The sequence below is a fragment of the Schistocerca nitens genome, chromosome 2, assembly GCF_023898315.1.
Source record: "Schistocerca nitens isolate TAMUIC-IGC-003100 chromosome 2, iqSchNite1.1, whole genome shotgun sequence".
Taxonomy (NCBI): Eukaryota; Metazoa; Arthropoda; class Insecta; order Orthoptera; family Acrididae; genus Schistocerca; species Schistocerca nitens.
This window is the reverse complement of record NC_064615.1, coordinates 6,559,399-6,571,627: the sequence shown is the minus strand read 5'-3', so window position 1 is coordinate 6,571,627 and position 12,229 is coordinate 6,559,399.

Below are 12,229 nucleotides of genomic sequence, written 5' to 3'. Positions count from 1 at the left end.
CCATTGTAGAGGCACGTCCTTTCGTCTACTAATCGCACGGTTTTGCGGTGCGGTCGCAAAACACAGACACTAAACGTATTACAGTGAACACAGACGTCAGTGAACGAACGGACAGATCATAACTTCGCGAAAATAAAAAAAATAAAATTTTCACTCAAGGGAAGATTTGAACAGAGGACCCCACGTTCCGCAGCTGCTCACTCTAACCACGTGACCACGGCGCCCCTGCGCTCATACGGTCCTCGATGTTGCCTATCTTGCACATGGACTACTCAGTTTGTATATTTTGCTTATTTTTTCATAGTTCCACACAACTTCTTCCTGTTTTCTCCATTGATCTGTGTTCAGTTTTTCAAGGCCTATCCACTGTGCCAAATTATAACTAAATCTGAGGGGGGTGCGATGGGGAGGTTCCCTTGTAAGAAACTCATGCTAGCAGCTGTTCGTGTTTCAAATTCTGGAATATTCCATTCATTTTCCCTGGTGAAGGAATTTCGGAAAATTGCGTTTAATAACTCCGCTTTAGCGGCACAGTCGTCGGTAACAGTACCATCGGCACTGCGCAGCGAAGGTATTTACTGCGTCTTGCCGCTTGTGTACTTTACATACGACCAGAATTTCTTCGGATTTTCTACCAAATTTCGAGACAATAAAGGCATCTCGCATTGAAGTCCGTGCCAAATTTCGCGCGTCTGTAAATTTTAGCCAATCTTCGGGATTTCGCGTTCTCCTGAACTTCGCATGCTTTTTCCGTTGCCTCTGCAACAGAGTTCGGACCTGTTTTCTGTACCACGGGGGATCAGTTCCATCTCTTACCAATTTATGAGGTATGAATCTCTCAATTGCTGTTGCTACTATATCTTTGAATTTGAGCCACATCTCGTCTACATTTGCATAGTCAGTTCGGAAGGAAGGGATATTGTCTCTTAGGAAGGCTTCGAGTGACACTTTATCCGCTTTTTTAAATAAAATTATTTTGCGTTTGTTTCTGGTGGATTTGGAAGAAACGGTATTGAGGCTAGCTACAACGACCTTGTGATCACTAATCCCTGTATCAGTCATGATGCTCTCTATCAGCTCTGGATTGTTTGTGGCTAAGAGGTCAAGTGTGTTTTCGCAACCATTTACAATTCGCGTGGGTTCGTGGACTAACTGCTCGAAATAATTTTCGGAGAAAGCATTTAGGACAATCTCGGAAGATGTTTTCTGCCTACCACCGGTTTTGAACAAGTATTTTGGCCAACATATCGAGGGAAGGTTGAAGTCCCCACCAACTATAACCGTATGAGTGGGGTATTTATTTGTTACGAGACTCAAATTTTCTCTGAACTGTTCAGCAACTATATCATCGGAGTTTGGGGGTCGGTAGAAGGAGCCAATTATTAACTTAGTTCGGCTGTTAAGTATAACCTCCACTCATACCAGTTCGCACTGAGTATCTACTTCGACTTCACTACAAGATAAATCACTACTGACAGACACAAACACTCCACCACCAATTCTGCCTAATCAATATTTCCTGAACACCGTCTGAGACTTCGTAAGAATTTCTGCAGAACTTATTTCAGGCTTTAGCCAGCTTTCTGTACCTATAACGATTTCAGCTTCTGCGCTTTCTATTAGCGCTTGAAGCTCAGGGACTTTCCCAGCACAACTACAACAATTTACAACTACAATTCTGACTGTTCCTTGATCCAAGCACGTCCTGTATTTGCTATGCACCCTTTGAGATTGCAGCCCACCCCGTACTTTCCCGAGGCCTTCTAACCTAAAAAACCGCCCAGTCCACGCCACACAGCCTTCGCTACCCGTGTAGCCGCCAGCTGAGTGTAGTGAACTCCTGACCTGTTCAGCGGAACCCGAAACCCCACCACCCTATGGCGCAAGTCAAGGAATCTGCAGCCAACACGGTCGCAAAACCGTCTGAGCCTCTGATTCAGACCCTCCACACGGCTCTGCACCAAAGGTCCGCAGTCGGTTCTGTCAACGATGCTGCAGATGGTGAGCTCTGCCTTTATCTCGTAAGCAAGACCAGCAGCCTTCACCAAATCAGATAGCCGCTGGAATCCAGAGAGAATTTCCTCAGATCCAAAGCGACAAACGTCATTAGTGCCGACATGTGCCACCACCTGCAGCTGGCTGCACCCTGTGCTCTTCATGGCATCCGGAAGGACCCTTTCCACATCAGGAATGACTCCACCCGGAATGCACACGGAGTGCACACTGGATTTCTTCCCCTCCTTAGCCGCCATGCCCCTAAGGGGCCCCATTACGCGCCTAACATTGGAGCTCCCAACTACCAATAAGCCCACCGTCTGTGATTGCCCGGACCTTGAAGGCTGAGAATCTGAAACAGGGCAGGCAGCTGCATCTGGCTCAGCCAGAGACAGTGCCTGAAACCTGTTTGTCAGACGCACCGGGGAGGCTTTCTGATCAGCCTCCGGGGACGTCTTTCGCTGCCTGCCACGGCTTGAAACGACCTCCCAATCAACCACAGGCGAGGGCTCAGCCCCACTGCGGGCAGCAACCGGGGCAACCACAGCGACAGACCGATCTGGGGACAGACGGGACGAGGTTGACATCCCCGTGATACCCAAGTCCGGCTCCCCACAGTGGTGCCCATTGGCAACAGCCTCAAGCTGCGCGACCGAATTCAGCGCCGCTTGCAGCTGTGAGCGAAGGGATGCCAACTCAGCCCTCATCTGAACACAGCAAGCACAGTCCCTGTCCATTCTAATCGATGTTGAACAACAGTTACTGAAACTCGAGTCCCTGCCTAGATAACGCAAGGGAAACACGCAAAGAATGTATTAACTAACCTGTACAAATGCCCAACGACTGCGCTACAATCTGCCTGAATTTACGATTACAGTAACTAAAACTCGAAATTACACCTCCTATACGAAACTCACACGCAATTTAAGTAAGAATCTACGAAGTAAACACTAAAGCGCGATGCTACACTCTCAAATACTATAATACGCCCGAAATTTATGAATTAAACAATGCAAGTACCCAAAAACACGCAAAGAAATTAAGAATTAAACTATGTAACAAATGAGTGAGCTAGGAGTATACGACTTGCTGCTGCAGCTGCTTATCCAACGGCGGCAGGGAGCACACTGGCTGTGACCAACCGACACTGACCGTTCAAAACAAAAACAGAAGACAGCTATAGTCCGCGTATATCGTACAAGTTTCTTTTATTTATTTTTTATGCAAAACTACTTTTCGAAACAGTACTCCCAAACTGCTTTCGAGATAGGATTTCGTCTCAGTATTTAAACACACCGCTGTTGACGGGACATGAGGTTTAAATGGTACATTCAAACAAAAATATGTCTTTGCTTGCTTTAATGCCGACGATTTGGTTGAGGGACCCACAATATGTCTGAGAATGTGGACACATAGGCAATGTTTGGAATACATTCCATGAAAAATCGCTGACGTCAAATGTACACGTGTATGTAGTCGTAGACAATATGGCGCTCTAGTTTTGCAGGGCTGATCCCGAAGGCTGGTTAGAATCTTAGTAGTGGAAGGACAGATCGTAGAGCGAAGACTAAGCTCACCAGAATTTGCACCAGTGTCCTGGGTTACTTCCTAGCCTCTCTGAAGTACGACATGGAGTGGGGCCACTGTTGTTAGATTAGGTATACCTTGTCCAAGCTCCATAATGCGGAGGTTCTGAGAATTGTAGAATTAATGAAAAAAGAAAACAATACACGTTTATAAAAGAAGAGATAAGGGAATTTTCCTTCCAGAGATCCTAAATGAAATGGTGCACATTCAAATAAATCTTAAAACATTTTAATCTACAGAGGTAATAAATTTTTATCACAATGCATTTAAATGTGTGATACACTTATGTAGTATGATAATGCTTATGATATTGTAGCCGTGAATCATCAAACAGAAAATCAGTTGACAACACTTACTTACATTGAGCGCATTACAGTACTGAAGATGTGCAAAAGTAAGAGTCTACTTAATACTACGTTATTTGGTATTATAAATGATATATGCTTCATTTAGTTCTATTAATAAATTCGTCAGTGTAGTCGAGGATATTGTCTCCTAATAAATCCTTTAGGCTACTTTTAAACTAAACTTAACAGTAGCTAATATTTTTGTCATTGCCGATCAGTTATTGAAAATGTCTGTCGACGCCTTTCTGGACCAAAGTAAGTAACTTCAGGTCCTCGTGAAGATTATTCTTATTTCTAGTACCGATTGCATGAACAGAGAGTTAGTTGGGAATAGGTAGGCGTTATTTGCGACAGAGTTATTTAAGAACTAAATGTATCGAGAAGGTGCACTTACTACGCCCCGTTTCTTGAAACAACGGCTGCAGAACTTTCTTGAGTACACAGCACAAATAATTCGAATCACACGCTTTTGAACACGGAAAACATTGCCTTCACTTTATTTTATGAGTTTGCGTCCTCTCCCCCCCCCCCCTCCTCCTCCCCGCCCCTAAAAAAATCCCATATGTCATCTTGGAATGAAAGTAGGCGAATTATGCTCGCTTCCTCCACATTGCTAATGTATATCCGTTTAGGCGCTTTATTCGTTCTGTGTTCGGCTCCCCCGCCCCCCTCCGCGCCTTCCACCCCAATACAATGTATTGTCAAGTACAAGCCCTCCATCACTGTTTTGAGTACTAGTAGTAGAGTGTTTGGAAAACCTCATCTGGTCACTCTACGGGCGCTGTGCAAGTGTAGTTGGATAGCGAGGCTGCCACACAGCGGAAGTCCAACCTACCCGATTCTCTTTCAGGACAGATTACCTACCCAGTGCCTATGAATCCCCTCTACTCTTTATTGACAACGGAGATGACAGGAAAAAGAAATGGTAAGGATGGGCTTGCCTACCTACCTGGCTTGGATGACGAGAATGGTCACCCAAATAAAAGCTACAAAAATCGAGTATATGCAACAGAGATGGACTTCTGCGAGGAGTCCTCCAGATTCAGAGCACGCAAACCTCCTCGACTGCAGGGACAGTGATTTTATTAAGGCATTCGATGCTGCCGGTAGAGAGAAACGGTGGAGAGTTAAGAGCAAAAGAGGATATCACAGTTAATAAACTTTAAAGAAGTGCAGTTTTAGACATAGACCACAAATGAAGTAGTTAGACAAGTGTACCGTATTTCACTCACACTTTTTCCATTTATTTAGATCACGCAGTCCTGAAACTGAAGGAGCCTTTCGACGGGCGAATTAAGATTAACAGAAACTCCCGCTTGAATTGTGTTTTATCTGCAGACACGCCACGCTGCTAGCGGGGAATGAAAATGACCTACAAAGGGAAAGGCATTTGTTAGGTATGCTTTGTGAAGAGTTTCGTTTGACAATTTCAGGAAAGGAAACATAATCAGAGTACACATAGGAAAACACCGCGTGAGGAGAAAAATTATTACTAATAATAGAATAATACCTCTCCACATATGAAGATTTAACCCAGCTGAGACTAGAAGTCAAGAAAGACAGAGGAAGCGGTAGGTGCTATAACAAGCAAAATAAAAAAGGCGTAATACTTGAAGCGAACACGATGGTGATGCTGTAATCCCAAGAATCAATGGGTCTTGCATATGGTTGTCATCACATTATTGACGTATATGACAGGAAACCGCTTATAAGTTCTGAACCACACATAGTGTGTTTTTTCAAAGAGTAGAGGAAGTTGTTGGTTAGGAACCATTATTAACGTCCATGGAATTGATAAACTACGAACAAAGCAGAATTGTCATCTGGTAATATTCCTAACGAAAGGTCATTAATACACACTAGCAAAAGTAAGGGCTGTGAGATAGAATCTTATGGGGTGCCATATGTACAAGTGATTAATCCCCAGTTGCATGATGGATAACAGTTTAATACATGATTCTGTCCTACTGACACCCTTTGTTTCCTGACGGAGAGATACGATCGGAGTGATTTTGCAGCATCTTCAGATACACAAAAATATTTTAATTGACTTAAAAAGATATTATGGCTCGAATGGCTCTGAGCACTATGGGACTCAACATCTTAGGTCATAAGTCCCCTAGGACTTAGAACTACTTAAACCTAACTAACCTAAGGACATCACACACACCCATGCCCGAGGCAGGATTCGAACCTGCGACCGCAGCAGTAAAAAGATATTATGGATCACACAGTCAACCACCTATTATAAATCACGGAATATACGAGAAACTTACAATCATAATCAGAAGACGCAGAAGAAGGGTACTGTAACCGTGTCCGAATCGTGGGTTTCTCCAGTACAGCTTCTCGCGTTATAAAGCTGCACCATACTCAAAAACTGTTGTTGTTCGTACGTTGCTTAGGGGAAATAAAATTGGCGACTTTCTTGACTCTATAAAAAAATATGCAAGCATTTGTTTTCAATCTCTTCTTTCCTTTCATTTCACACTTACCTATAATGACGCGACACGACACAACACAAACAGCCATCTCAGTCAAATGTGGAACAAACGATATATTTGATATAATCTAATGTATTATGTAATCGAATCAACAATATCACATGTCTCTATGAGATACTCTAAAGAGGCTTCGATATTATCCCAGGACTTCGGCGTAAAGTGTGGCGATCAAGTTCTCCTTGCAATACCAAGATTCGAACCAACAGTTTCCTGAATGAGTACTTCTGTACTGCCCTGGATGCAGTCACCTCGTAGCACTGCAACCAAGTGCCTCACGCATATTTCGGCTACCTGATTACATAAGTTTGAAACCATTTCTGTTACTACATGTTTTAATGAATCTCGTCTGTAATTAGTGTTTTTGGAAATTAAATGCTTAAGAAGAACTAAGAAATAATTATGTCAGGCTTTTGTAGTAACGCTGTGAATGTCATGGAAATTTATGTTACGTGAAACACAAAGAGTGTCTTTCGTGTGACAAATGCCTTTCCCTTTAAACGTCATCTTCATTCGAGTTTGGCGCGTAAATAACAAATATAGATTGTGCTAGAGATGTTATAATATGTGGCAAGGCTAAATATAAATGAGTGAGCATGAATATGGGGACAGTACAAGATCGAAAGAAGATCTTGGCCCAAATTTATTCAAGCTGCACACTAACGAAGAAGAGGCTATTGCCAACAATGGATTTCATAATAAGCGTTACATCGAAAAACAAGCAACTCATAGCAAAGTAAGATCCATTCAGAATTTTTGTAGCTGTGAAATAGGCATACTAGCTTAATAGTAATTTTTTTTGGAACATTAGAGTTTACTCAAAGCATAAACTTAATGTACCCAAGTTGTTATCGATTAGCAGGGCCCGATCCTCCTCACCATAACTTCCGACAAAGTCACGACTGAAAGAAATAGTTAAAAGAAAACATATTCAGTTAAATTTACAGTTCATTTTCAGTCAAGTAGTTATTGTCATAAAAAGCATAAGTAACGATAGTTGTTCACATAGTGTTGCACTACTGCTGCAGACAATCATTTCAAACTAGAAGTGATTTAAATGCAATTCACATTTCATTGACATAAGAATGCCGGCTCTCTTGTACTCAAAGTAATTTTATGATTTTATTTTGTGTTCTATAAATGATATTATGTGTATATGTCTACGTAACATTAGTATTGTCATGAATGAAAATTTTTACCGCGTCATTTGCAAATTATTCAATAAAGAACAGTAATTAAAATGGTCACTGTTATACAAACATTCAAACATGCGGCGCTACCGTGAGATACGTAATACAGTACAGTTTCCATGAAGTGTTGCTAGTCATTGCACGTTACTGGAGACTGTAACTGTAATTAATATCATTGCATCCCAAATTAATATATTCAGTGTTTCATTTTACGCGTTTTTTCTACGTCCAAGCTCGCGTGAGTGCATTTTATTCAGTTGTCGCATTACCATTCTCGCCCAGTATTTGCATATTTGGCTGATTTGAAAGTCGTTACAGTCATTTATCAGATTCATTCTTTGCTCGTTTCGGAACTGGCGACGGTTTTTATCCTACGACCTAAACTCATTAAAATAATTTTTGGTTTAGAAAATTGTGGGTAACTACATTGAATCTTTAACTTGTTAGCATTACATTGCGATCGATGTTGTACACAGCAAACACTCGTGCAATAACGATCAGGCTGTAGCTATCTACATTCTAATCAAAATAGCTGTAGTTTTTGGTGTTTTAAGACGCATCGTGTCGAAGATTTGTACCGCGTACAGGGAAAGAGTTTTCATCATCCGCAAAGCCACAACGCGGAAGGAAGTGTGTGTTAAGAGATCTGTTTCATTTGAAATGATTTCGACGAATAGTTAGAGGATAACAGCTGCAAAAGTCATTGTAGAACCGCATGTCGTATTCGAAGCCTTGTTTTCATCAATTACGGAACATAGGTACACCTGTCACAAGAACGTTTTATACACTGGAGAGTGTAAGTACGTTGCAGCCTCTAATGTACGCTTATTTAGTTATAATTTCGCAACAGATCTGAATGAGGCAATAGCATACCTCTTTCGCAAAGTTACATGTACTTTTTTAAGGGCGTGGGGCTGACATCCGAGTAAATACGTCTTTATTGCCGAAAGGGTTCTGAAACGGTAAATAAAAGGTGGGAGCAAACCGCCGAAACGAATACTGTAGGCCACTAAATTTCGAGGAATCTCGTGTACTTGTTAGGCAATCACTTACCTTCGGAAAGAAGAGATAAAAGTAAAGTTACCACGATGACGGGTTGTAACACCTCCGTTTTCATCCCGAACTGATCTGATCGAATAGCAGCCCAATATTCATTATTAACATGACCGTTAACCTAATGGGGCTGGTAATCGGAATTGACTGCTACGGAAGTTGTTACTTTCCAGTTCGTCCTGTTCAATACTATAATACTGAATGTATGGTAATAAGGAACACAAACACAGTTTTACTAATTACGAACTTATATTCTTCTCAAAACACAAAAAAGGAGACAGGCACTGCCTTCGTCATACATATCTAATGACGGCTAATCTCAGCAGAGGCTTTCTTCATTTGCCATTATCGTCACACGCTAATCCATCACTGCATCCAACACTGCAATCCAAGGTTAGGCCGGCGCGGTAGACGCGAAAGTAAACATCGGCACTAGTAACGTCACTGATCACTTTTATAAAGATACTTCATCACTCTCCCGGTATTTATTTATTATTTAGGGGTCTAACCACGGCGATGGAGACACCCTTCTCGGTTAAAAACCCTGTATTCCAATAATGGCCTCCACACACACACACCATTCCCGCCAACCACTCTGGCGCATCTCGACTCTCGCTCTCGCAACACGTCACAATCGATTGTTCGCCTTATCGACCTGTGCCGAGTGCAACGTTGTAGTAAGGGCCTACGGACCCCTTACAGGGTACGAAGTTACATCAACTTGGGTGCCAGCAGCAACCGAAGCAATGACGACCAGTAAGTCTAAGCAATCAGATGCAGACATAAGCGTTTTTGCAATGGCTCTCTCCTACTATACACAGTGGCAGCACGTGACATACAGGCAATAACGGTCGTTCTCCTGGATGATAGGGGCCGAGCCGTCAACAGCCTCTGAGGGGCATTAAATAAGAATAGGAAGCTCCTGTCGTCAAATGTCTTACCAAAAACGTGAAGGACCTTACTGCACTAAGGCAGGCGCTCACTATGCTGAACGCAGCGCAGAGCCGGGGGTACAACGTGTGAATGGAGAGCAGAAAACGACCGGCTAAGCAGGTCGGCAGGTCGGCCAGGCACGGGAAGAAGTTGACGGAACGCGTGATGGGCGGACTTGTTTGGCCGATCCGTTTTCACTCTCCATCCACGTGCTGTACCCCCGGCTCTGCGCTGCGTTCAGCATAGTGAGCGCCTGCCTCAGTGCAGTAAGGTCCTTCACGTATTCGGTAAGACATTTGACGACAGGAGCTTCCTATTCTAATTTCCCTCAGTGGCAACTGACGGATGAAGCTTATCTTATTACATTTCCACATAACATTATGATGCACTACAGGGCCGAAACACATAATTGTTGTTAATGAAAGCAACTTTGCAACTGTTTTCATTCACATACTTAAATGGGATTGTAAGGTGTCAGGCAAATCCAACACCTTCCATGAAAACCCTGACATGATAAGCAAATCCAGTAGTATGTCACATAGCTCCGAATAAATCGTGACATTAAACTAACCAAAGTAATACGAGTAACGAGTGAGCAAATGGAATACCACAGACTAACACAAGAATGCCTAAATGCATGTCATACCTTCCCACCGTGAGACAGACGCAGTTCCAAAGGGAGAAACCAGAACAGAAGCCGAGAGCAGAACCGTGTTAAGCTAGAAGGCCCTACGATAGGGGACGGACACCCACGTCGCCAGCTAACTGCTAGGACCCCCCCCCCCCCAGCCCATGTTAAAAGCTAGAGCCGTCCAGAAGAACAGTATAGATCTTACGATAACACAAAAAGGGCTACCCCAGCCGCAAGTTTTAGCGTGAGACTTTTTCGCATCTCTGCTACGTCAGGACCACCCCCCAGCCCATGTTAAAAGATAGAGCCCTCCAGAAGAACAGTATAGATCTTACGATAACGCTAAAAGGGCCACACCAGCTGCAAGTTTTAGCGTGAGACTTTTTCGCGTCTCTGTTACGTTGCAAACTTTAAAAACATTGCCCCACCACGAAAAGTATAATGTTTCTCATTGGATAGACAGAATTTTTGTAGGCAGAGCTTAAGGTTAACATTGAGACCCTGATTGGTCAGATGAAAACACAGCCAGATAGTTTTTTTTAAAAACAACTTCGGTAAATTGTAGTAAGGAGAAGTTAGGAGAGAGCTGCTTCCGAGGCGGCGAGGTGAGTGGAGCTGTGTTGCCCGCCGCCCCCTGACGAACACCGACAAGGTAATGAACGCACGCGATGCCGCATTTTTGAGCGCATAACGCTTCACTCAGAACTGCAGAAGTCTTATCTGTTACATCCCCTTGTTACATAATACTAGTGTCGATCGTCAATTGAAGCTCATGGTATTCACATTTGCTACGTAAGTTAAAATCTGAAACGCGATGATTTTTCTGTTATATAATTATTGAGAAGCCACATCAGCCACTGTAATTTTCGACAAGTTAGATAAGTAATTAAAGATAATTGAGGGTCACTCTAGATCATTTTGATAGTTTTCTCTTTTGTGAAACTTAATTTAAACCTAGATTATAGATATGATATGGCATAGGTCATCCTTCGATCCATTGTAGAACTTGGAAACCCACTCAGGGAATATTCGTTCACATTTTTGTTGAATGCAGTTGGTTTTTATCATCCCGTATTAAAATATTTCCTTTTATCAATAGTGCAATTTATAAACAATGTTTTGTGAGTAGAATAAAATTTCCAATGGTAAACTTAACTGCTTTTTCGACGTTATTTTACCAGCTAACTAAAAATAGGAAAGCCTTGAACCCCTTCCACTAAATTTAGTTAGTATTAAGATTCTTTTACAAGGAGTGCAGTGGAGCTGATGCTGAAATCATTAAGTATTTGGTTATATCATCGCTAGTCTCACTGAACTCTTCTGAACTCTACATGTCATGTGTGGTTTGGCGTCTCCTTACCAGCAACAGGTCCCAGGTTCAAACTAGTCAATTCCCTAAAAAACACACTCAGAGCGTCGTTGCGCGAAAGTGGTAGGGAGACACAACATAGAACAACAGACACCACGCAGAATGTTAGAGGATTCATACAATAATAACTGATAAATGAAATCATTTGCAATCAGGGCTGAAACTTGGACCTATGGTAGGATTATAGACCAAAAATGTTGCATTCATCTAGGACAATACAGAAAGCCACTTCAAACTATTCTCCAGGTGAGAGTCGCATTCTCCGTTAAAGTATAACGTGGTTAATCTTACTTTTGATGTAACGTCAGACAGTCTCTGGTTAGCGACATTTTTGTCTACAGCTGCAGTTCTCGCTAAATGCCAATAAGCGCAGCTAGCAACGGCTGGAGCAAAGCCTTGCGAGAGGTGCGAAAGCTACCATTGTACGTCGCCACCACCAGGTAATAAGTTTTCCCACTGAGAAACTTTCGCAAACCGGGGAATTAACGTCAGCGTTAATGAAGTATGGTTCAGCTCCGCGGCATTGCACAGAAGCATTCTGCGGGTACAAGTAACCAGTGCTCCTGGAATGCCAGTAGCGGTGTTGGCGAGATCTGGACAAGATGCATATCACCAGAACATTT